At 36.8% G+C, this 24,966-nt stretch overlaps 1 protein-coding gene across 1 annotated transcript in view; it reads left to right on the top strand.

Annotated features, from left to right (window-relative positions):
* LOC144470031 (protein O-mannosyl-transferase TMTC1-like) overlaps positions 1-24,966 on the top strand; it is a 489,418-nt gene that overhangs the window by 185,745 nt on the left and 278,707 nt on the right. The window lies entirely within an intron of this gene.

Genomic DNA, 24,966 nt, shown 5'->3' with positions numbered 1-24,966 from the left:
AGAGTGGCTTACGCCGCTGTGCTGCTGCTGCTGTCCATTAATTACGGTGAGTTTAACGTGGAAACGCAATAGAGCGTCCCTACGTGGCAGGAACGGCATAAAAGGTATAAAGAGCCACTTCACACTTTTTTTCGAGTCGTAATTCCTTCGATAAAAATGTATCTGGGTTAAACGCGGGCGGACTGTTTTATATTTCATCCTTCGTCCTATACCGTGCGTGATAAATTTTATCGCCGATTGCTCTTCTTCAACTTAATCTGCATAATTAATGGAGGTTTATCTCCCGGGCCGCGCGGAGAGCGCGTTATAAAACTTTATTCCCGCGTCGTGATACGTTTCGTTTCAATGAATCTAATTTCGTTTATTAAAGGGCGCCGCCGTCGCGGGACACTGCGAGAAATAGCGACCCTTATCCGATTCAATTTCGCTTAATGAGGTTTAACATTTGTCCCGTTTCATAGTGTACAGTTTTTCCGAGTATGAAAGGCGGAATGATGGGGCGAGTAGGCGTCGTAAAATACGGAATGAATGGGACAGATGTTTACAGAGTGTTTGGACAGCTTCGAGTGACCTGGGATCATTGCTTAGGTTACTCAAAGTCCTGCCTGGTCGAAAGATAAAGCGTCGGCGTTTCAATAATATTCATTACGTGTTCGTATTCGTGTTCATTGATATTTTATAGATATTCTATTTCAATTAATCTCGCGTTCTTCATTTGCTCAATTAACAGTCAATTGATATACTGGTTATTTGATGAAATAACATTTACTTCTGAATTAAGCATTTTTATAGTAATGTTCGGAAAAAACATTGGATAATAAAAGAGCAAATCGTAGTAAACGTGCAGTAGTATTACTAATGCTAATATTTATTACGTTACTCTACGCCATGAACTTGGTTCAAAGGAAATTCAAAATTAATAGAGCTTTTCTGATGAAGCTTATTTTGTCACCTACGCCATTATTGACACTGTCAATGACGGTGATTTAGTGACTGATTTAGCCTTGCTAAATGTCGCAAGATCGGACCCAAAAATGACATTTAGCGTAGACGATACACGATTTTCGAGCCTCGCGACTTGCTTTTATAGTTCCGGCATCTTGTGAAAAAGAGAAAGAGAAAGAGAGAGAGAGAGAGAGAGAGAGAGAGAGAGAAAGAACGAAACTCGGGGCGAACGAAGGCGAACATGTCGGTAAACATTACTATGAATACACTGTAATGCTGGATTATAAAAACGATTACTTAAAATGATACCAAACACGACATACTTTACACCGTATTTATTCATTATATGTATCAAATAACTTATTTTATTTACAAAAAGCGCAGTAGATAAACCGATTCTTAACTTTATATGAAGTATTAAAGGCAACGATAAATATGCAATGTATGCAATTCGAATGAAAATATCAGTGAAGTTGTGTTACTTTTAGAGTAGAAATACTTTGAATTCGAGACTTTTAGAGAAGAGACGTTTGGATCTGAAGACATTCAAAGTAGACATGTTCTGATCTGAAGACATTCAAAGTAGACATGATTTGATCTGAAAACATTTAAAGTAAACATAATTTGATCCAGAGACATTTAGAGAATAGATGCCTTGATATCGAGATATTTAGAGTAAAAACGCTTTGACTTTGAGACACTTAGAATAGAGAGATGCTTTGAATTAGAGACATTTAGAATAAAGATGCTTTAAATCAGAAACATTTAGAGTAGAGATGCTTTGATTAAGACAAATGTAGCTTTGATTTCAAGACACTTAAAGTACTGATGCTCTGATTCGAAGATATACAGAGTAGAAATGCTTCGATTTTCAGTCATTTAGAGTAGAGATGCTCTGATTTGAATATACACAGAGTAGAAATGCTTCGGTTTCGAGACATTTAGAGTAGAGCTTGCTCGAAGTCCTGCGTAGCTGAAAGATAGAGCCTGAGTGAGTAAAAGAAAAATAAAGAAAGATAGTATTATATTTATCGTTGTTGTTACCATTATTATCACCATTATCATTATTTTATTCATTTCTTGTTACAAGTAGTAAGAAGTTACTTTACCATATTTCGAATAAACTATTGCTGTTATATCGTCAGCCTACGTAATTTCTATCATTTCGTGTTACCCGGAGTCTCGTAGGATTTTTAAACAATAATCCCTGCAATAGCCTGTGCCGGAAGAAACCTTTCGTAATTAATGAAGCACTTGCACGAGTATGATAAGTAGCACGATTTCCAATTCATTGCGGCATTTTCGAAACGGTTGATTTTAGCTCGTTGAAAGCTGCCGGCGTGATCCAAGCTATTCGTGAAATTCAATTGTTTAGCGCGTCAATATCAATTTCGCTTGTAACAGAGGATATCGACGTTTCGACGTATCCTACTTTTTCAAACAGCTTTTAAATTGCCGATCCGACAGTCATGAGACGGAGCTCGACAATCGAGTTTTGAATAATAAAAATGGCGGTGCGCGAAATACTTCTAAAATTATTCACGACCAGCCGACTCGAAATTTTGAACAACGCGAGTTCTCCGTGAAAAAAGACTTCGAAACTGATCGCATAGCTGTCATGGCTGTCGAATTCATTGTTATACTGCAACGTGCAACGATTATCGAAATCCATGATTTGCAATAATTACAACTCTTGATGGAAATGATCGATGTCATTTGAAACTTGTGTTAGAAGATAAAGAAAAAGCCGCATTATCAGTGCCAGAAAAATAATGAAATATAAAAGACGATCACCAAATTGAAAATAAAAAGAAAAAGATACGTAAAAATTCCTAAAAATTGCTCGCGTCGGTAACTAGATTATTTAATGTGGAAAATGGTTCAATTTTTACGTTAGTATCGATTAAATTTTCAAGCAGACGCGCAACCCATTTAACACGTTGACAGCCATGACAGTCATATATGAGTGACATTAATATTTGAACAATTTTCAAGATCCATTTTCGTCGCAACATATTGGAACAAATTAAATTTAACTCGGATATTTCGGACGCGAAAGAGTTCTAATAACATACGCTATAATTTTCGACTCTCTATTTTCGATTTAACTATTTCAATCGCTTCTACTTTCTATTTTCGATTTAGCTACTTCAATCGCTTCTACTTTTTATTTTCGATTTAACTACTTAAGTTGCTTAGACCTTTTATTTTCGATTTAATTATTTAATCACTTCCGACTTTCTATTTTCGATTTTACTACTTAAATTGCTTCGACTTTCTATTTTCGATTTAACTATTTAATCGCTTCGACTTTGAAAGAATTTTAATGGTTGATTGTCGCCGTCGAACGCGTTAAATTATCACACGAAGTGTACTAAATTATCACTCAAAGTATATCAAATTAACACGCGATGCGTACCAAATTAATTCAGAAAGGATACCAAATTAATACGCGAAGTACACCAAATTAGAACGTGAAGTGTACTAAATTGGCAAGCGAAGTATACTAAATTAAGAGGCGAAATATACCAAATTAATACACTAAGTATACCAAATTAGCACGTGAAGTAAATCAAATTAACAGGCGGAGTATACCAAATTAAGACGCGAACTATATAAATTTAGCACGTGAAGTATACCAAATTGGCACGCGAGGTATACCAAATTAACCCGCGAAGTAATACCAAATAATAATACCAAATTAGCACCCGATCCTTTCTCTTTTCATCAATGAAATAATCAGCAGGCACTGTATCGCCAGGAAACGACGAGTCGGCGCTACGGTGATGCGTTTCCGCGCGCGTCCCGCCGCGCTCGTTCAATTGCTCGCGTTGCCCGCCCGGTGATCACGACATTTCCTTTCCCCCAGTTATTTTTTTTTGTCGTCAGATATCCGCGGCATTTTTCGGGATTCCAACTTTCCGTGCCTCGCGGCTCTATGGAAAAAATGAGTTTTTTCTACGGTGTCTCGACGTCGATCCGAATTTCGTTCAATCAAACGGATTGAAAGTGCCAGCTGGTCGGACGGAGGGTGTGGGCGTCGGTGTAGGATTTAGAGAGGAGCACACTATCGCAGTGTTCATGCAGCGGAACTTTGACGTAGCCCGCTGTCACTTTTTCGCCGAGCAAACGGCGAAACGTCGAGAGAAATTACACGTCACTCGTTGGCCGCGATGCCCGGGACGTAAAAACTGATCGGCCTGCGCCGGGAAAAGTGAACAATCCAGCGTCACTGATGGGATATGGCTTAAAGGGTAATTTGGAACGATGCCACCAATCAATGGTGTCGGACGTGGCCCTGATACCGCTAAATGAAAATCTGACTTAGAACTCTCCGCGCCACGGGAGCCACCCCTTTTATCCGCCAGGTATACCTCGTTCGTATCGGTGATCCGCTTGGGGATGCTCAGGAGGTTTCATTGCGCCCAAATTAACCCTCCGATCGACCAAATAGACCCTCCGATCCTAACGCAGTTTGCTAACAAGTTACCGTCTGGTCATTCGATCGTAAACATTTTTATATTTTTATAATGTTAACATTGTCGCGACGCGTATATGGTAATCCCTCTCGTGTTTATATTAGGTCTACCGGAAAATTCTGTCCGATGTCATTTTATTTTTCGATATATCGTATATATCTTTTTGAAAAATTGTACTTTTTAGATCATAAAGATCCAAAGAGGTCATAAGTAACGACAGAAATTATATTGTACAATAAATATCATTAACTCTACGAATAATTCATTATTTTCATTCACGTAACAAACGGACAGAACTTTCTGGTAAACCTAATATTTGGATGTAGGTTGCGTCGATATGGTCGACGCCATTTTTCAAAGCCTCTTTAGTATCTATTTGAAAATATTGTACATAATAAATTAAAATGAAATTTTTTACATGTCTCTTGCATAATTTTAATATTGCTTTCGACTTTTCCAATATTCTATATCGTCTTAAGTTTCGTAAATTCAAATAAATAATGCAAGTGCAAACACTGATTAGATTTGTGCTTTCGTTTTACTATGCTATTTTTAACGCCGTTGCAACCCTATGCGATTTCTTTCAGTTTTCATCGTTTCAACACATCGGTTGACTAAATTGCGGTAAGAATTATATAGAATTCTACTTTTTGCGACGCGTATGGTCGTCTCATCTTTCCGTTCGGTTTCGAGCACGATTTGTTCGACGACATTTTCCATAGTCTCCTTAATAACCACAAGCCAGGAAGCTAATAAGAAGTAGTATAAGAAATACTTACATACATTACATTGTATTCGTAGCACCAGTACACAGCACACAAACGATTTACGTTTACAGTGCGTATGAAAGCGAAAAAAGATACACTAACGTTGAATGAGATGTTCAGATAGAAGCAAATCAATTACATAATAACTTACTGGCATAAAATACAAAACGATATAAACGACAACACAATTCCTACTGAAACCGAACATGATGAATAACAAAATCACAAAATTATTAAAATTACAACTTTGATATGACTTTGATATAATTTGGACATAACCTTGATATACTCTTGACATAATATTGACATAACCTTGATATGCTTTTGACATAATCTTGATACATTCTTGATAAAATATTGACATAACCTTGATATACTCTTGACATAAGCTTGATATAATTTTGACATAATCACGACATAACCTTGAAAATCATAGCCCGCTTTGAAAAGTGTGACCAACGCGATATCATAAAACGGATTATCATAAAACGGATGACAATAGATAAGAACAATCAAAAACACAAAATTACAAACGATGATAGTATTGTTTCATGAATTTATGATGAAAAATCTACCAATCAGTGTCAGGCGAAAAGTAATGTGATTAATGATTAACGATTATAACTCTTTATTTATTGTAACTAATCTATAACAATTTATGAGAACTATAATGCAGCAATCGTTAATTGTTAATAGTTAATCTCTTTTAATGCGATCTAAGCCCGCGCAGGCCGCCGTTCGACGGTCCATCTCAATTCTTTCTAATTGGCGGGACCAGTGTTCCACTATTGTTTAGTAAATGGCGGAGGGCTATTTTGCGTTTAGATTTTTAGCGTACTGACCAAGTCTAACCAGAATATCGTCATCCGTTGTTGCAACCGCAAGCATCTCGTTTTGCACAGTTTGAAATATACCTATTTATCGGGATCCACTGCCTCGCGTCCTTTTTATTATTTTCCGACAGCTTCGCTAAATATTGTGTTCGGTGGAAGACGTGCAGAAATCCGTGAATGTCACTGTACGTATCCATTCCAAACAGAGTTAACTAATTTTCTTTCAATTTAGCACATTTTCGATCTTCCTACGGTGTACGTCCAATTACACTTTTATTTCTATTTAAGCGTTTTTATGATACGACTATCCATATTGAACTCGCCATTGATATTTAATTGTTGGACTGCAGATATTTGGTCAAATAAAGAACTTTTGTGTAACCGGTGGCGCGGACTGTATCAAGATCCAGATAACAAAAGTACGTCGGTTCACAATGAATTTCTTACAAGAACAATTGCAGATAGACGGGCTCGCAACAAATGAATAGAATCAACAAGCCATTAATTATGCTTAAGCGAATATCTGATGTTTAACTGTAATATGCAATGAAAGAGGAACAGATTGCGCGGAATTGAGAATATCATACTGCTCTGAAACTTTAATATTATAACCTGTTCTCACTTATCTATTTTATTTATTTTATTTTACTTGATTTATTCATCTCGAAAGGTATCTAACACTAAAAGAAATTATATAATAATACCTCAATTATAGATAGAAAAGTATTGGTTGCCATGAAAACCGATTCAGAGGCTACGGTCGGTAAAGAGTTAAGGAACAAATTAAGAGAGAGATGAGACAGAGAAAGAGAGAAAGAGAAAGAGAAAAAGAGGAAGAGAGAGAGAGAGAGAAAGAGAGAAAGAGAAAGAGAAAAAGAGGAAGAGAGAGAGAGAGAGAAAGAAAGGAAGAAAGGGAGAAAGAGAAAGGGAGCAAAGGGGGTTGCAGTGAATCTGTCTCAATTTTTGCATCGCTCTTCCCTCTCCTCTAAACTATTATTCGACAGCAGAAAGTTAGTTTGGACGGTGTCTGCCGGGTAAGATTTAATTTGCGAAAATAACAGGGACGAGGGAATTCTAACTCTCGCGCGGCCCGTTCGAGTCAATTTCATTTGAAAGAGAATGCTTGTATCCGATATATTTTGCTCGAGAAATCTATAAATTAATTTAGCAGCAACACTTTGTACCAACGACCAACGAAATATGGGACCGGTTTTAATTGCGAACGAACTCTGCGCCGATTTAATAAATGTTAATGTAATTATTGCTGCAGCGGTGCACGAGAGTCGGAACGATACTTCATGGTTCGTTGGTCTTTTCTTCGTCTCGCATAAGCGATTGCGCAGTTACTGATTAAACGAAGGTAATTTGTTAAGGACCACCATGGGCCGTTTATTATTGTACTGTTTATTGGTCTTCGGGTATTCTATCTCTGCCGTGTAGTTTGTATTATCTCTGTACATGTATAATGCTTTCCTGGAAATGATATTTTACAATTCAACGAATTCATCTTTTGGAAACCAATTATCCGATTTTATTGAATCGGATAAGTTTAAATTAAATTCATTTAATAATTAGTATTAAATAAATTTAAGAGTATAGGAATTTAATTATTTGGTTACTTAATTTATTAAGTAGCCAAATAATTAGTAAGTTAAAATTATAATCAAAATTATAAGTTAAATTCTAAGTAAAATTATGAGTAAAAATTAACTATTAAGTTAAGTTAAATTAATTTAAAGTTATTAAGTAATTAAATAATTAAGTTTCTTTACCTCTGTTCGAAATAAATAGAATTAATATATGGCATATACACATGTATATATCTACATAGATGGACAAATCATACATATATCTCATCACGCATAAGAAGCTATGCAAAAGGTTAAATCATTCTCGGATTTTTAAAGCCATGGTCACCATTCTCGGTTCATTCAACGGAGTATTGCACCGCCTAGTAGTGCAAGTGGCGCAACACTTGGACCGTGCCTGTAATTTCAGCCACGGGCCAGATATCGGAGTAATGCATAATGATTATGAGGTATTACCTACGAACATTGTGCGCACCCCCGTCCGAAGGCTCTTCATCATGTTCGACATGGACACGCCATATTTTCCAATACACAATCTGGGAAAGGAACGGGGCACGTCCGTTGATATATGGCGCCACTCAAGGCGTATAAGCGGCAGTAATTCATGGCAGTATCTGATCCCGATGCGTGGCTATGTGAAAGCGGATAGCTCCCGCGCGAGAATAGCAACAATCAATGCGAAGAGGCGCGGAGAGCGTTCGAGCGAACGAGAGAGAGAGAGATAGAGAGATAGAGAGAAAAAGTAGACAGCAAAATGGTTATCCGCAGACTGCCAAGGGTTTACCGAAGATTTTCGGTGCACACGATCGATCTGATCCGAGTCACCTGATTCAAGAGATCATCGTTGGATCAACGTCTCGCCGAGCAAATGCCGATCCTGCCTGTTTACGCTATGCATCGTTAATGCAATGGTGTTGTAATGCGTATATGGACGACCCGTCTTATCTTTCAGTTTGTCATTTTTGAGTGGAAAGGGTGAAGGTTTTCGAGATAGAAGATTTGAATTAGTTTTTTATTTGGAATAGATGATTTTGGTATTTGTTAACAGTTTCGTTATGGTAGTCCATTTCGCTAGAATGACGCCATGGAACAAATCATTTGTAGTCTTATATTATCATTATCTAATATTATATAGTCTTATATTGTAATTATCTTATGTTATATAGCCTTATATTATAATTATTTTATATTATATAGTCGTATATTACATTATTTTGTATTGTATAATTGTATTCTATTCTATTTCATATTATTTTATTGAATTGTATTCTATTCTATTTTATAGTATTTTATTGAATTATATTCTATTCTATTTTATTCTATTATATTACGTATATTATATGTATACAGTATTATATCCCGAATATAGTCGTCAGCAGTAACGAAAGAGTTAAACTCGAAGAGAGACGATCTCATAGTTTTATTATCGGGAATGTAGATTTTAGCGTTCTATGATGAAAAAGTTCTTGCAAACAATGTCGCATTCATTATTCTACTTAAGTTACGTATTCTTTTTCTTCGTATCGATAAGTAAAATAAAGTTTCGGGTTTGCCGCTCAAGAGCATAACATATTAACAATTGATCCATTTAAAGTAAAACTGGTGGAAATTAACTTTTGTCTAGTTTTATATCATATTGTTAAATCATATTTGATATAATATTGTATTCGATTCTTTTAATTGTTTCAAGTTGAAGCAACGAAAGTGGCTCCAGTCGGTTTTTGTTTTTCGGTGAGGTAACACGGCGTAGTACAAAGACCACGAGTTAGTCCTGTATTGGAAATAAATTCATAATAATTGAGAACTCGTTATATTGATTCACGTATAACGCCCTCACTGTCATGTGCAGGGTGTACCAAATTATTGTAAATCCAAGAAATGAGGGATTCCTGTGGCCATTTCAAGTAAGTTGAATTCTCGCGCACTTGTCTCACATTCGTTACTGTTTTTCATTAATAACTCGTTAAAAAAGCCGCGGATTGCACTTTTGCAAAGGAAATGATTATTCGAAATGGCCTCAGGAATCCCTCATTTCCCGGAGTTGCAATAATTTTGTTACACCCTGTTTAAATGAAGGAAGTATAGTATTTCGTCTAAATGAGGTCCAAGGATCAACCCTGGAAGCTTCATTGCTGACCTCATTCCATATTATTCCCGAATAGAATGTGCTGTCATTCGTGGAGGGCACATTTATGGTTTATGGAAGTTTAAAATCCACATCTCCGTTGGGCGAATCTCGAAAGGAACATGATAGAAGCTTACGGGGGACATATGGCTGTAGGGATCGTAGGAATACAAAAGGGTCACACAGTACAAGGGTCTCATAGACACAGAAAGGGATCAAAATTTCAAGGATCTTAGGAATGTAAAGGAACACGGTCCATGGGTCGTGGGAACTCGGAAGGAAGCAGTAGCAAGGATCACAGGAATGCAAAAGGGGCGCGGTACGAAAGATCCTTAACGATGCAGAAAAAGGTTAGAATTTCATGGATCTTTGGAATGCAGAGAACTATGACGTCAAAGGTTATGCATCTGCAAAGAGTATACAATTGACTGTTGCGACTTTCTCAGCAGTCTACTAGCTCTGTAAGTCTATTGTTCTCATATTCCCATATTCCATGCTCAGATTAGTATCGTATATTTCTCTCTATGTATTGGGTTGGAAAATAAGTTCGTAGCGTGTTATTATTATCTCTTATTTTACAACGATTTGTTGCTGTTTGACAGAGTGCGTCATATTCGACAGAGCTGTCTCTGCTCTACAAAACTGTGCTAATTTTCTTTTCTTAGTCATTTAATTTTTTATTATTTTTGAGGCTGTAGCGGTACATGTTCGGCGACCGAAATAACAATTCGAGCCGCACGCTTATAGATGCCAAGGTTTTGGCAAAAAAATATTCCTTAACGTTTGCTAGTACGGAAATTACCTTATTCCTTTATTTATTTTTTTATTACTTTCACGTGTACTGCAGAACTAGCCGACGAATGTCGCCGGCCGCGTGCCGCTACCCGGCCAAGCAGACCAAGTCAACGTTCCCGTCGATCGGCGTCGTTGAATAGAACTTACAACACAACTTATTGTCTAACAAAGTATAAAAACAAGAATATAGTAATCGTCCTTAACAACCGCCTGTCCTGCGGCAATTGACGCATACAAAACTAGTAAAATAAAAATAATCATATAAACAAAAATACTTACTAAACACTACAAAAATAAATTGACGCAACAGCGAAATTGTCCACAAAATGGAAACAACGTATATTTACGCCTTTCCTTTATATTGCTAGACTTATGTAGAGCGTCTATATACGCATTTCATAACGATAGGGTTAAGGTTCCACAGAAATTTAAAGACCTCGCGTATAGTGAGTTCACGGGTCGACGACATTGCGAACAAACCGGTAAATTTAAACATTACCGTACCGCTTTCGCGAGCGTACCGGCCAATTTATTATTGATGGAAATGAGATTTCGCCGTCCTGCCCGACAAGTTCCGTCGCATTCATTCGTTTAGAAGCGGCATTGTTCATATAATGAAATTCACGAATACTTTCTCACGACCGTTTATTTCGTGCCCGCCTTCTCGTTCCATTATTACCCTCGTTGAGGGTTTTTATTCCCCGGTTCTTTCCTTGAGCCCCGGGTTCCCCAGTTCCTTCGTGCTCGGCCGCCGCGGCTTTCGAGCGCGCGGGTTTGTATTTTTCATAATTAATTGACTCGGAAAAGGGACTTCTAAACAATAGAAGCGGAGAGTTCCTTTGCCGTTCTCGCGACTCAACGAATAATGAAACGGACCCGTGCCTCTGGAAATCTGCCGGCACGCGAAATTCGTTGCAAGACCGTTCGCAAATTTGTTCGCAGACTACGATCCGCTGATGGCCACTTATTATAACAACCAACATATAACCTTTTCACCGCTAAAGGCGCATATATACGCTTTCACGAGTCTATCGGTATGTACGAAAGGCGTACATATTATACGGCCTCGCGTATCCTTTGATATTTACGAAAAGCGTTCTGCGCTCTCTGCATTTTTTTAACTGTATCAACTTTTACTGTTTTAAAATTGATTTGACATGGAATTTAACGCTCTAAGTGACATAGCAATCGAGTATCGGTAATTGCTTCAATATTTTTCAGTCGATTGTCTTCCTATTGTTCAGTTGCTTTTTCGAGCATCTTCAAATTTTAAAGTTTTCCAACCTCGAAGCTTCATTAAGATTCAAGTTTCTTCAAGCTTCAAGTTTTATCGAGATTCAAAGCTTCTTCAAATTTTGTCAAGATTCAAGCTTCTTCAAGCTTCAACCATTGTCAAGATAGAATCTTTTTCAAAAGCTTAAAGCCTCCTCAAACTTCATGCTTCTTCATGTTTCAAGCTATATTAACCTTCAAAGCTTCATCATGCTTCAATCTTCATCAAGGTTCAGTCTTCTTCAAATTTCAAGCTTTAAATAATATTCTTCAAGCTTCAAGCTTCATGCTTCTTCATGCTTCAAGCTTGATCAAACTTTAAAGCTTCTTCCAACTTCTTCAAACTTTCAAACCTTCAAACCTTCAAACCTTCAGACTTCAAGCTTTATCAGGATTCAAGGTGTCTTCAAGTTTCAAACTCGAAGCTTCGAACGTTATCAAGATTCAAAGCTTCCTTAAACGTCTTCACCCTTCATCAAGCTTGATGAAGCTTCAAACTTCAAGCTTTAATCTTTATCAAGATTCAAGCTTCTTCAAGCTTCAAACTTCATGCTTCTTCACGCTTGAAGCTTCATTAGATGTAAACTTCATCTCGAAAACCTAGACATAACTTTGGCACACCTTGTCAGGAAAACATCATTTCCAAACGGAATTACCGATAAACAATCCAATATGTATTCAAGATTGCAATCGTCTTATCGCCGTTGCCGACAAAACGGACATGGTTATTAGTACTACCGAGTGTATAAGAGAAAGTGCAAGTATTAGATGCAAGTATTTGAGACTCGTATGTTTTGTATAAACATGTATCGGATAAAAGTTAGATTTCGCTATATTTCATTCGCTACTGACAAAACAAATATTTGAAAGATATCTACGAACTGGAAATATACAGGGTAGTCCACACAATTCTTACAAGTCATTACTCCGTTATTATTACATTTATGATAAAATGCCAAAGGAGAAAGATAAATGGTTCGGAGAGCACTATATCTGCAGGACTTTATGGTTTAGATGCAGCAGGGCATATGCAACTAACAATTGCATCATTTCTTTAAATAGAAATGCATATTTTTTTACACGAATCAATTCCTCTGTTCATTCTACGTAAAAGATGATTAGGGTACCATGGAAAAAAGTATTAGATCTCGAGATATTTTAAGTAAAAGATACTTAAAGCGAATAAAAAACACTAGACATTCCAATTTATCTGCAATTATGTGTCTGAAACCCTGACAATGGTATTTTAGATCTCCGAGTACACTTTTGGTGACTGTAGTCAGTGATGACCGGTCTAGCAGCAACTAAAATGTGACGATCGCGCCGTTCATATTGATAGATCCTTCGCGGGGCACGCAAAGGGTTAATGCCGGTTCATACGTGCAACGAGGAGGGTCGAAGTCGTTGAATGTCAGTGATATATATCATCGTACACTTTCTCGGTGATACGTGACTGGAAGCAAGGGAGGCTGGTCGGTTCCTTAAATCACTGAAGCAGCCTCGGAGAATAGCAACCGACCACGGTACCATATTCTGCGCACGATTTACCCAGAATCGGAATGCTTTGGGATCGTGTCCTGCGACCGCAAGACGATTCCAAGAGTGAATATGAAAGAGTAGGACGCGAGATATAGATATCGTTGATCCTCGTTCAAGCTAATTACGCGTTTCTACGAATAAAACTATAATGTGTGTTTTGTTAAATTTTTATCTGTTGAGATGAACCCTTTGCACTCGAAGCCATTTTCACTGTATGTGTAAAATTATTTCTCTGACCTGTGGTATTATTTTCATCTTATGCAACAAAGTGCATTTTATGCGTATAAAATTGAGTCTTGTGAATCGTTTCACTATTTAACAATTTTTTAAATCTATATTTTGATAACTGTACAAAAATGATCTCGGAACGAGGTATAACAATTTTAGTGGTACCTCAGAGTCACCATTCGAGTACAAAGGGTTAAAATTGTCCACAAGATTGAAATCAGCTAGTTTGAGTTCGAGACGAAATGCTAACATTAGTTAGTAACTTTATATTCGAATCGAGTATTGAACAGAAAAATATTGTTCGCTCGATTGTCTTTTATTAATTTGATAATTTGTTGAATTCTTAATTGATGAGGATGACACTGTCTACAAAATTGAAACCAACTATTTTTAGGTGAAAAAAATATATTAACATTCGTTAGTAACTTCGTACTATTATAATAATTTCACGTGAATCGAGTATCAAATACAAAAACATTGATCGCTCGATTACCTTTTATTAATTTGTTAATTTGTTAAATTCTCATCTGATGCGATTAAAATTGTCCATTAGACTGAAACCAACTATTATTTATTTCTTACACAAGAACATTGACCTCTCTATTAGCTTTTATCAATTTAATATTTTGTCAAATCTTTAATTTATAAAGCAACTATTAGCAATTATTACTTTATTATTAAATTAAACTATTTAATTAAACATACCAAAACCAACTATTTTTAATTGGAGAAGAGAACATTGAAATTAGTTAGAAACTTCATACTATTATAATAATTTAATATGAACCGGTTATTAATCATAAAAACATTAACCGCTCTCTTATCTTTTATCAAGTTTGTTAAATTCTTACCTGTAGAGATCAAAATTGAAGATCGTATCCAGCCATTTCTAGCCGAACAAGAAATATTAACTTTAAGTATCGTCTCCATACTAATAATAATTCAATATGGCCAAGTGATTCGTAAAATTTGGAAAGTGTTCAAAAATTTTCATGCGATTCCCTTTGAATGCATTCGAGATTTCGGGTCTCGAACCCGGTTTGGCAGTCCGGATTAGATGCGAATCTACTTCTCCGTTCACGTAAGACCCTATTCTCTTAGCCTGGCCACGTACGATCTCATTTCCCTTGCCTGTCCACGTACGATTTGATTTTACTTGTCTGGCCATCTACGATTCAATTCCACTGTCGGAGAGACTTTTCCGGACATTGGAAACGTAAAATCACCCGAGCTCCCTGTAATTACGTATAATTTTCTGTTCAGACTTCTCCAGCAACGCTAATGCTGCAATTAAATCAGTCTAGGTCGCACTCAGCTTTCAAATTTTATCAGAATGATATGTGTTAAACATTATCGCGCAGTTAAAAAAAAACCTTAACAAGAAACAGACGTTATGAATTTGAAAATGATAATAATTAGATAGTGGTTTTGATACATTTGCGGAAAAATTTATAGGGCAACTTTAAACTAGGGCGAAATTAAAGGAAAGTAAAGATGTTGATATGTTAGTCACATTTTGCTAAAATTATTTAATAGCGATATGGGATTGTTGGTATATAGAATTACTATTTTGCAGAAAGCAAAGTTTTTGCATTAGTTGATAAAGTGGGAATTCATATTTTTATGTATATAATATTTTTCTAAATTTTTTATATGAAGACGAAATAAAAAAGAAATAAATAAGAAAGACAGTAAGACATAAATTTCCTTTGTTCTATATTAAAAATTTTCGAATAAAGTAATAATAATATCACATTATTATGCTATTATATTGTTAAATTGTTAAAGTGTTAAATTGTTAAATTGTTAAACTGTTAAATTGTTAAATTGTTAAATTGTCACAACTATTGTATCGTTATATTATTATAACAATATATTATATCAGTATATTATTAAAATGTTATATTATTATATATATATTACATCGTTACATTATTATATCATTACACTTCTTCTTCGCGAATAAACGAATAAAATAAACTTACCTTTTATTCTTGAATAACGAATAAAACAAATTTACTTCTCATTCGCGAACGACGAACAAACCAAATTTATTTCATATTCTCGACTAACGAATAATTAAACTTATTCATTATTTCGTCTAACATTTGGCCGAGACTGATCAAAGTTCCGCGAACTGCGCCCGAAAATTGGACCCAGTTTCAAATTGGAAGATGTTCTTTACTTTAGCAGAAGTGGAGCAGTGAAACCCGTGCGCGCACGAGGTCGACCGAGAATTTCTCTGGAACCGTTTCCCCTTTAACGAGATCCCGTAATATTCGGCAATTGACCAGAAACAGTGATTTTTACAGGCCGGCGTGCATGTAACACGACTGCTGCGGTTGGCCGACGCAATCTTCCGTCGGCCGTGAGATAACTTCTGCGTTGCGTCCAGTTTGCCCGTGCTCGCCCTATATTCCGATGATCAATCACCCACGGAATGACGGGGGATTCGTACTCGAAATGACACAGATAATCGTGTCGCACTCACGCGCGCGCGCGCTCGAACACTCGCACGCAAAACAAAACAGGTCATTACGCGGGGCGACGCATTTACGCAAATAATCTGCCATTAATTATCGATTTCACGGACCCCCGATGACCGATCGGAGAGGTCAGATAAGCTTCTGCAGGATGCGCAACCCGTTGATCGAGCATCGATCGATCAGGCGTTGAATTTCATTTTACATTTGTGAGAAATTGAACGACGACTGACGGTGGAAGGGTGGGGGGATTGTTGACGCTGCTGGAAGAGAGTGGAAATGTGGAGAAGACTTTTACTGTTTATTTGCTAGCCAAGATTTCATAACAATGATAATAATAATAAAAATAGTAAAAATAGACATAATAACAACAATAATAAAAACATTAATTATATGTAAACACAAAGTTCTAATTCAGTATTTGTATTTCCATGTACTTAACCGCACTCTTTTGTTGTTATTGTTATTATATTTTCTATTTTCTCGGCAAGTTTGAATAACAATAACAATAATAATAACAATACAAGGGTGCGGTTAAGTATATGCAAACGCAAAGTTCTAATTTAGTGTTTCTGTTTTCATGTACTTAATCGCATCCCTTTATTGACTTTCAATCGGTTCTAAGACAGTTAATTTCTATTAAAGCAAGTATAGCAAGTGTACAAATGATAAATATTTGTTACATTTTAACCAGTTAACTGTGGCGATCTCTTTGCAAAGCGCCCACCAGCATATGTCGCGATAACCAAGCGATGACGGGTATAGTAGGGAATCCAACTTAAATTATTTATAATTTTCATTTGTTTGTTTCATTTCGTCTTGACCTCTAACCATTTTGCGTATATTAAAATTTACGAATATAATTTAGTTTTCGTCAGAATTACAAAGGATATAATCGTCATGATGCAAAATTTTGTCACATCTCCATGACGGATATAGTCGTCAAACACACTTAACTGGTTAAACAACACATAATTTCCTAAGAGATTAATAAAAAGGAAGATCGATACCTATGTCAATGGAAACCAGATCGGAAAAGGAGCCCAGGGATAAAGCGAGCTGTTGTCCCGCAGCTTGCAGGAATCTAACTGAACAGTGTTCACCATGTAATTAGGCATTCAACCGATTCGACCCTAAGCGCTTAATCGGCTTTGTTTCGACCTGACATCCTCTTAAACGCATGGCAAGTTAGGCCAACCCGACTTCCGCGGTTCGTGCTCCGACGCCGTTACTTGTTGACAAACGCTGCCGCTAGCATACTTTCCGCATCGAGTCGAACTAAGCCGACCGAACGCTTTCTCCTGAAATATTAACCCTTTGCGACCGAGTGCTGCCTCTGAGCCGCCACTCAAGCTTCATCATATAATATATATAAATATATCCAGAAATATAATAATAAATGGTAATGCGATGGTATAATATTCTAATAAATTGTATAATAAATAACATGTAATAACATGACTTTGAAGTAATATTGACATAATCCTAATCCTAATAATAAATAATGTAATAATATAACATTCAATATAGTATAATAAATAACATATAATAACATAAGCTGTCATGACATTAGTATAAGATGCAAAAGAGGCCTCCGAGGCACCACTCAAAATTCATAATAGAATATACAATATAATAATATTAAAGATATAATAATATAATATCCTAATAAATAAAGTAATAAATAACATACAATGACACAATTTTGACAGAACATTAATATAAGAGGCATAAGAAGCCTCAGAGACTCCATTCAATTTTAATAATATAACATATAATTACATAAGAAATATAATACTAAATAATAATAAGAAATATTTTAATAAAATTGTTACACATCGAATCTGTTCATTCTCGAAAAAAAAAACTATTCAAAGTATAACTGTTTTATAGACTCAATTTTGTACGAATAAATTGCACCAATATATCTTATAAATTATATGTGTAAGTACCATAGGTCATCGAAAGTATTAGTTCTAGATTTCGAGTTAAAATTGCGTCGAGTGCAAAGGGTTAAATCGTTCGGTAAGCTATTCGTAACTCGATGAGACACCACTGAAAAACCAGTGGAAGTTCGAGCACGTTGACATCTCGACTCCCAAGTAACAACACCGTTCGAAAAATAAGTCTCTGGAAAACGTTCTACATAATTCCTCGACAAACAAGGCCAGTCACGCCACTCGGACCATAAAAACACGCTTGACGAAGGAAAAATATACCGAAGTAATTGGACCTCTAACGAGGATCGACCTCTTGTAATTTGACGTTTCCTCGAATTGCGTGTGAACACCTGTGTTTGCATTCCAGAAGAAACATTTGTTGTAATAGACTTGTTGCGAGAGAAGTTCAAGCGCGGAATTACAGAAAAGAACGGCCATTTAACAGAGAGATGTAGAAACAATGTGTCTTGAAGCCGAACGCGATAGAGTAACAATGGTATTTAGTACAATATTTAAAGACGAAGATGACGTGGTTATTGGAGAATTGTTTTTACGAGGATTAACTCCGTGCTGTATTTTAACGAGTCAAACAAGTGATTGGAGATTTTTCTTAATAAGCTGTTAGATATGAATGTTCTTACGTTCTTTTAAGTAGGAATCAAATTTTATTCTCTTGTTAAGAATATTTAAACATTCGAGTAGATGTAAGCAGACGGTAAATATAAAATTCCATTTTGTTTTAAGAAAATAGTGCGATCAAAAAATTGTAATCATTGTAATTGTGAAGAATATCATACGGCAAGGGGTTAAAGACTTCACTGTATATTAAAGATATGTTGTACTGTACTATATATAATATTAGAGATATACTGTACTGCGATGTATATTAAAGGCTTTATTCTATATTAAAAATATACTATACCGTACTTTATATTAAAGGTATACAATACTGCACTATATATTAAAAATATACTACACTGTAACGTATACATTTATTGAAAACTCTACTGTATATAATAAAGACTTTAGATATTTTTCATTTTTTCACAATATACAAAGACAACACTCGAGTGCAAAGGATTAAATCATGCAAATATATCACATTGTTGTAAAATATTATGTTACGTTACCCGATAGAATATCGCCCTCGCGCTCGAAACATTTCTCTCGCTGATCGATAATAATTATTCAAATACAAAGAATTAATCATAACACAAGTCTAACAGCACAAGTACAACACAAACTTTTATTAGAACACTCTCTGCTTATTTAACAATTTCTTATTACTCATATAATTATATGCTAAAATTCGATAACTATGATCAACGACCTAACTACTTGCAAAGTGTTCGCTTGTTGCTAATACAGCACAGTCTCTATTCAGCTCGTCCCCATCGCTAATTACTAGCGAAGGATTTAACCTGCGCCTCAGATTCACCCCTCCAGCGCGAAATGTTAATCTCTGAAATATATCACATTATCGTGAAATATTAAGTTACGTGACCGAATAAAACAGCGCCCCCCGCACTGTAAACATTTCTCTCGCTGATTACAATTCCCTTCGGCAGTTCGTCTTACTGGCGGGTAGAAACCCATAAATCCCGTAAACGCCGAACTGCGCCCGGTGTTCTCGTTTTTTCCTGCACACCCGCCAATTTCCCGGGCAGCGTTTCTGCCTTAACCCCGGGTCGTGACCGCGGCCGTTTCAAAGCAAGAATACAATGAATGATGAACCGAAACTGTTATTCGCGACCGACCGCAGCGAGGCCTGATACTAACTGTCCGACCGCAACGGCCCTCTTACTACTGGCTAACCGCTGCCGGTTCTATTACTACTGTTTGGCCATGCTCGTCGACAGCTGCTAGCAGACCGCTGCGGCCGATCGATACTTATTCCTACTCTTCCGTCATAAATGACCGAAGCCCCCCGGTCTTCTGCTTCGGCAACGCGTGTGTCCACGCTGTGCCTCCGGCCCAAACTGTAGACGTTGCCTCCTCTAAACTCCTCGCTAATGAAATTTCACGTCACGAGGCTGCGTTCTCCTCCGACGAGAAAAAGAAACTGTCCGGAAAAGCGAGCGACCTCGTCTATGCAAATAAAAAGAACGCTGCCTCGAGACGTCTTCAGCGGGCTCAATGTCGCAGACAACCGGCAATAGGGTTTAATTAACTAATGATACTCGGCCTTTTAATCTGGAACTGTATCCGGCGACAGCCTCTGCTAGCAATTAGCGATGGGATCGAGCTGCATAGAGGCAGTACTGTTTCAGCAACGAGCGAATACTTTGCAAGTTGTTAGGAAATTAATCAAAGTTATTAAATTTTACCACATTATTAGATGCGATAGTAAGAAGAAATTGTTATATAAGTAGAAAGTGTGTTGATAAAAGTTTGTGGAAGGAACTTATGGGACACCCTAATATATTGTAAAAGTATTAAGAAAATAATATATATTCAAGAGCATCCAACAACGATATATCGTTCTTTGCTACTAAGAAAGTTGAAACATCATTTCAAACATTTCACAATCATTTTGTTTAAACGTACGCTATCGCATCGTCCGGGAGTGTGAACGTAGAGCGATTCAACCTTGGAACGATATGAACAGTCCCCGTTTATCAGAGGGAAGCGAGATTCGCGCAAACAATCAACCTAGGCCGAAGGAAATGCAGAATCTGGCTGCACCTCGCGCAACTATACCAATGCCTCGTGCGTCACGAGTAGGAAGCCCCGTAAGTGCAAACAGGAAGATCCTAAATATGCAGCCCTCATACCCTTTGCGCGCAGCGAGAGCTCCAGTGTACCCTTGCGCCTTGCGAAACGAGATTGCGTCTCGGAAATGTTTCGAAACGCCCGCGCCCGGCGGTCTCCGTTTGCTAACTGCATACCACGGCCGGGAGAAACGAGAACATCCATTTGTAAATACATTGTTAGCCATCGTTGCGTTCCCGGGGATGAGTCAGCCCGGAAACGGATTCACTCGTGGAATGATACTTTACGATCAAAGCGATTCGCTTTATCTTCCGTTGCTTAGCTGCTCCGCCGTCGCGCATACGCGTCTGCAATTCAATAAACTATGAGACTGCTGGTTAACCACTTAGCTGCGTCGATATATTTCGATGATTTTTATTGTGCGTTTATCAATCATACTGTGCGTAGTTCTTTTTCTAGAATTACTCTAAAGCATACGAAATTTATGAATATGTTTCATGAGGATTTTAACTTAAATTGTAGCAGAAGCATTTTTGTTGTGAGATGTAAAATTGCTATTTACTTACGACGTATATATACGTCGTCTGCAGCTAACAAGTTAATTCATTTAGACTAGGGTAGTTAAAGACTATCCCACCTTCTGCTCAAATTTTTTCTATGCATGCTGGGATATATTTAAACCCACCTCAAACAGTTGAAGTCACTCATAGTCGTGCAATTTCATATTTTATTCTACATTTTTGGCTTATCTTTTGTCATGGACTCAGCGCTTATTCGATTGTATCACCCTCTACTTTGTGCAACCCCTCATTTCTCGATTTCCAGTGACTTTTGGGTTACCCTGTATAATAGGATTCCGCAAATTATCCATACTAGTTGCAACTTTCCGTTCGAATATCCAGTGTTCACATTCAGATGGACGTAATCAAGCACTTCGTTCATTCCTCGGACGATGACAATAGATGTTCAAATAATGGGAGTTCGGTAGAAAGTTCATTGCATCAGACATTGCCAAAAATTTTGTTCGACTAAAATTTCGTTTGAATAAAAGGAGGTCAGATAAATGAAGATCAGATTAAGGGAAACTAAACAAATGGAATCCTATTCAAAACACGTTTTCATTACAGACTTATTTGACGAAATTTATTCGCATAACCGAATTACTTTTGGTGCATGCCCTAAAGTCGAACGACTGTCTTCGCGATAGGTTGAAGAAAGAAAATACATGTCAGACATTGTTTCGAGAGCCATTATTCATGTAAATTTCGTGTACGGGTCTAGTACACCAGCTGCAAGTGTTACGCTAATCCGCTCGCAAGCTCTACCAACGTAATCATTTCTCAATGGGCCATAAAGCCGTAGTAAAATCTGCGTGCAAACTTGCAACTGACACGGCCGAGTTTTTTGGTTGATCCAGGGCCAAGGAGAAGACAGGTTACGCCTCCGTTCGGCCAGGATCCCTGACACCTGGAACACGGCCAACCTCAGGTTCGCTAGGGGCGTCGAACTTATGCCGTCGACAGACTTTCAAAATTATTGCTCGGCTCGCGTCAGCAGCTACGGTGTTTGTTTTCCTCACGATGGTGGCTAGGCTGCCTCGCCTATTTCTCTTGCCGATCCTATGTCTTCCCGACACTGCACAGTGCTTCGATCCTATGGGACAAAATTCGTGTTTTCTATTATGAATTAATTAATTTAAAAATAGCTTGGTAAGTTTTTGAAGAAAATGGAGAGAGAAATGGATTTGTGCAAAAATAGTTGTGTTAAAAGATTGCTATGTTATTGTTCTTTTTTGTTGAATAAAACAATCTTTTATCAATGTCCGGTAGTATTGCAATTTGTTAGAATCTATGTACTAAGCAATTTTTATTTGAAATAGTTTTTATTAGTAGTTATTGGGGAGTCGATGCGTTGAGTATATATGTAGACGTGACATATAAAAATTATCACAAAATATATACTATATACAAGTATGTATTACATATATCAACACAATGCATACAAAAATATGTAATAATATTTATATTGACAATATCAATAATATATATCGACATAATAAGTAAATAGATAACATAGATTCTAACGTAAATACATACGTAACTGACACATATTTAACTCTTTTCACTCGAGGCCATTTTAAGTGTACATCAAAAATAACTATTTTAACCAGCTGTATTTTCATTTTGTATGTCATAGTACAAAATCGTGTCTTCTGACTTATAAAACAGTTATACTTTTAACATTCTTTTAAATAGAAACGTCTTTAATAACGTCGAAATCATTTTGGAAATAACGCAACAATTTTTATTAATGCCTCAAAGGCACCACTCGAGTGCAAAGGATTAAATATAATATAGACACAAGCAACAAATATTTCAATTTACCAGACCAATAAATAACAAGAAATAATGTATGAAAATATTTGTCAAAGTCAACCATTAATAGCATATTGTTCACAAGGTATTAACCCTTTGCACTCGAACAGCGATTCTGAGACAACGCTAGAAATTGTCACACTATTTTCGGAAGGATTTTCATAATATTAAATTGGTCTATATTCGATAAATTGTCAAATAATAAAAAACTTAATCTAAAGTTTGTCGAACGTATAGGTTAGGTTCTTCATGGATGCGTAACTTCGAGACAACAAAACAATACGATGTGATAAATAATTAAACCGTGTAACGATCAAAATGACAAGTACTTAATACCCTTAATCGAATAATCCATTCGCATTTGCATTTATCGCTGCGAACTTTGAAGAAATTGTTGATAAAGATGCGGCGATGTAACAGGCAAATGCTTGAGGCAACGAGATCGCTGTTTGTAATAACGGATTCTCTGGATCTTAAGGGTTACTTTTTTTATTTATCTCAATTGTTTATGTAAGAATAAATACTCTAGATTACGAATATGTTATAAAAGAAAGTAAAAAGAATATTGATCGAACCACTACTCAGCGCACAGTGAAGCGTTTGAATCGAAAGATCAGTTGAAAATGTTGAATACTCTCAATTGAACAATCCATTCAAATCTACATTTATTACCGTGAACTTTAAGCAATATAATGTTAAAAACACGGCGATATAACAGGAAAATGCTGTAATAAAAATATATTGATTTTTCGAGTTTTTACATTTTTCGAAGCAGTGTGCATTGCTGCCTCCGCCGGCAACCATCTTGGAAACCGTCTTCGTCCCGCGGCATGTTTCACCATAACAGAAATCGATGCGCGAGCAATATCAGCGAGCCCCCGTCCCACGGAGAAAATAAAGCATTCGATGATCGATTGCCGGGAAAACTGGCGGGAATCGGTCCGGAAGTATCGCCAGGCATTTTCATTAAACGCAAGACACCCGGCGCTCGTACCCCGTCGGCCGATTCGCAGAGGAAAAAATTGTTTCGCGCCGCGGAGGATAAAATGAGTTGATGTATGGCACGGCTGACTGCAATCCGATTATCCCGCTCGACTTAAGCGGATTCGCGTGATCACTTCGTCACCGTTCCGCTTTGAATCCGTCGCGCTTATAAACGAGAAGACGCCAGCGCTCACTATTTGTTTTAATCCTCCCGATTAGAGCATTGTTGGGGAAATCTTCTTATAGATTAACAACAGTCGTACATGGAGATGCTCGCGCCTGTCCACGCTTAATGCTTCTCGCTCTGCTCGACGCTGTTCCGTTCTTTAATTCTCGCGGAATTGTTCCGCAAAGTGTCCGCTGCTTTGGGTCTGTCGGGATTAACGAAATTATGCTGTTGAATATAGTAGAACGCGCAGCAGTGATTCATTAACCCTAATACGCTTGAGGGAGGGGGTTCAAAACGGTCTACTAAATTTTAAATGTGTATGTTCGTTCTGAAAATGTACTTTTATACATTTTTTATATCTTAATATAATCGGGATCTATATGTTAGGGAAGGTTATTTTGTAATACTAGTTTTTCTGTTCGATATATATAGATCCTGGTGAAATATAAGTATGGAATATATACATATAAATATGATATATTTAAACAAATATATATATTTATATATATCCGTATCAGAAAAAGTAGTATTACAAAATTACCTTGCCTAAGCAGCCCTAGATTGAGAGCCTCGTCTCAAAAATGTTATTTAATAAGAGAAAACATGTGTATCGGTAAACAACAATCATGTTTCTACTCTGTTCAAAACATAAAAGATTTTCTCGCTGATAAATCGGATTTTATTCCTGGTATTACAAAAATAATCTATAAAAATTTGAATTCACTTATATA

This window comes from Augochlora pura, chromosome 5 (assembly GCF_028453695.1).
Source record: "Augochlora pura isolate Apur16 chromosome 5, APUR_v2.2.1, whole genome shotgun sequence".
Classification (NCBI taxonomy): Eukaryota; Metazoa; Arthropoda; class Insecta; order Hymenoptera; family Halictidae; genus Augochlora; species Augochlora pura.
This window is presented reverse-complemented; position numbering and strand designations above follow the sequence as displayed.